Below are 2,500 nucleotides of genomic sequence, written 5' to 3'. Positions count from 1 at the left end.
TTACGTGAGCTACAATTATAAGCATGCTAGAATTTCTCATCATCATCATCCATGCTAAAATCAAATAGTTTTTAACACTAAACATTCTAAAGAAATATATTAAAATTAATTTTTTTATAAATATGGGACGATAAACAAAAAAAGTGAAGTTTAAAGGTCTCTAGTTTAAACCTGCTGTTGCTAAAGTTGTAAACATTACCTCTAATAATTTGGTTTTATCAACTGAGTTGATAATGTAAATTGGCTAGAGTTTCAAAGCTGACATTTTGAGTGTTAGCCCTTTGTAAGGGCACATGGAGGAATTGTGGGTTGTGTGTGTGTTTATATGCAGAATAATTTTTGGTGAAGGGCTAATGATCTGGGCAGGGTTAAGGGAAAAAAATAAATTATGTAATTTATAAAAAACACGAAATATCAGTAAGCCCCCAAAGTAGATACAACATACAAATTATGACACAAAACAGGGCCTAAGCAAATGAGCATACCCTTGATGATAAAGGAAGGATTGCCTAAAATATATATATATATGTTATTTGCCAGCTAGGAGGTTCTTATGGTGAAAAACTGTGACCGAGGTCTTGAAATATATATATATAATGTATAATATAATATATTACAATTATATTATATATAATAATTAATAATATATTTAGTTTTTTTAAACTTGACGAAATTCTTTCCGAAAGAACACTAATGATTACTGGTTGCTGTAAATAAGGCAAGATCCTCCATAAACTGAACAATTTTTGAGCAAGTAAATGGTAGTTAAAATAGAGGTGATGCAAATTAAAGAGAGATGCCTCACCAAAACGTTTTCATTTCCATAACAACAAAGGTGATTTAAAAGGCTTTCAAACAAACTTTGAAACATTATTTTTACAAGTATCTGTCACAATCTGACACCTGTCAATTAGAGAGTGCATAAGAAAAAAAAGTGCAAGGACATTTGAAAATAACAGAACTAGTTTGGCAAGGACTGTCACAACAATGTTTCCTTCAGTAACAGTCAATGATCTAACGGGAAGTGTTATTCACTCTCATCAATGATTCATTCACATGCGAAGATTTACCTCTGTTTATCAAGTAATTGTGAGTAAATTCAAATTTTTTATTTTGAAGTTGTGAGAGTTTGTTTCTTTGCTGCAATGGTGTGTGTAAATCTGGTCTTTCTCCCACAAAAACTAAATTTGAATGACACACTCCAATGAAACACATGGGGATTTAATGCAGCCTTCTCTCACTAAATTCCTTCAGTTTCTGTTGTGCAATTTAAGGTACAAATGTCCAAATTGAACAGACTTGGAAAGACTCGCTGAGAGAATATATTTGTTGTAGAACCTAAATTAAAAATTGCTTATACAAATTCATTCTGAAACCAATATTTTTCTGTCAACCAAAGTGATTTGAGAGAGAGAAAAGAGAGGATTAATAAGTTATTTATCAGCTTGAGGTAGTGACTGATGTGTTTGCTTAGAAATACTGCCCAGCCAGAAAAACGATATATATTTTGAAAAATGGCAATAAAAAAACGACCATCAAAAAAATACCCAAAAAAATTTCAGTATATGAAAAACAAAGTGTTACTATAACAAGAGGTGGAGTGGGTAATTGTAAAGAAGAACTCACAGGAAAAACCTGTTGACTGACTAATGGCCAACTGTTGACTGACACAGACACAGGTGACCATTACTACGGAGATAACCCTCTTATTCATTTATTAACACAAGAAATGCTAAAATAGTCATATATAAAAATACAAGGCAGGATCCCGCCACTTGAAATTGGGGATCCCACCTTTAATTCCCGATAGCATCCCACCCAGGAAAGCACATCCCAGGCAGGATTAAACCTAGAATCCCACCAATCCCCTCTTTGGATTCTGCCTCAAATTTCAGATCGTTTCCCACCCAGGACATCACATCCCAGGTGGGATTGCACCTGGAATCCTGCCAATCCCAGTTTGGACCCTGCTTAAAATTTCAGATGGCTTCCCACTTGTGATTTTAAGAAAAATCCTTAGAAGGATCCTGCCTAACACTGGAGACCACAGATTTATGAAATATACCAGATGGGATATCTTATGATATCAATCCCTTTTGTAACCTAATCCTTCAAATTAAGAGGATAAAATTTTCTAGGTGAGCTATAGACCATGTCAATCCACTAAGGGTCCAAAACTTTCCAACCAGCTATAGAACATACTGACACCTCCAGTGGGATCCCATTATGTTACCCAAGCTGTTGATCATACATGATTCAAACAGTACATGAATACACAGACTATATGTGATAAAGATCTAATGATTTATTTGCAATGAACCAGCATGTGTTTGATGTTGTTTCATTTACAAATTACTTAACCGAACATTTTTAAAGAATAACAGCACAACTCAGCATATTGCTTTTTCTTCATTATTTATGCAGTCCATTTACAGTGTAATATGGCTCTATGTTAAAAAAAATTGGCTGTAGTTTATGAAAGAATAGAAGGAAGACAAAA

Source organism: Pocillopora verrucosa, chromosome 12 (assembly GCF_036669915.1).
Source record: "Pocillopora verrucosa isolate sample1 chromosome 12, ASM3666991v2, whole genome shotgun sequence".
Taxonomy (NCBI): domain Eukaryota; kingdom Metazoa; phylum Cnidaria; class Anthozoa; order Scleractinia; family Pocilloporidae; genus Pocillopora; species Pocillopora verrucosa.
The sequence above is the reverse complement of the archived record's forward strand: the minus strand, read 5'-3'. Positions refer to the sequence as shown.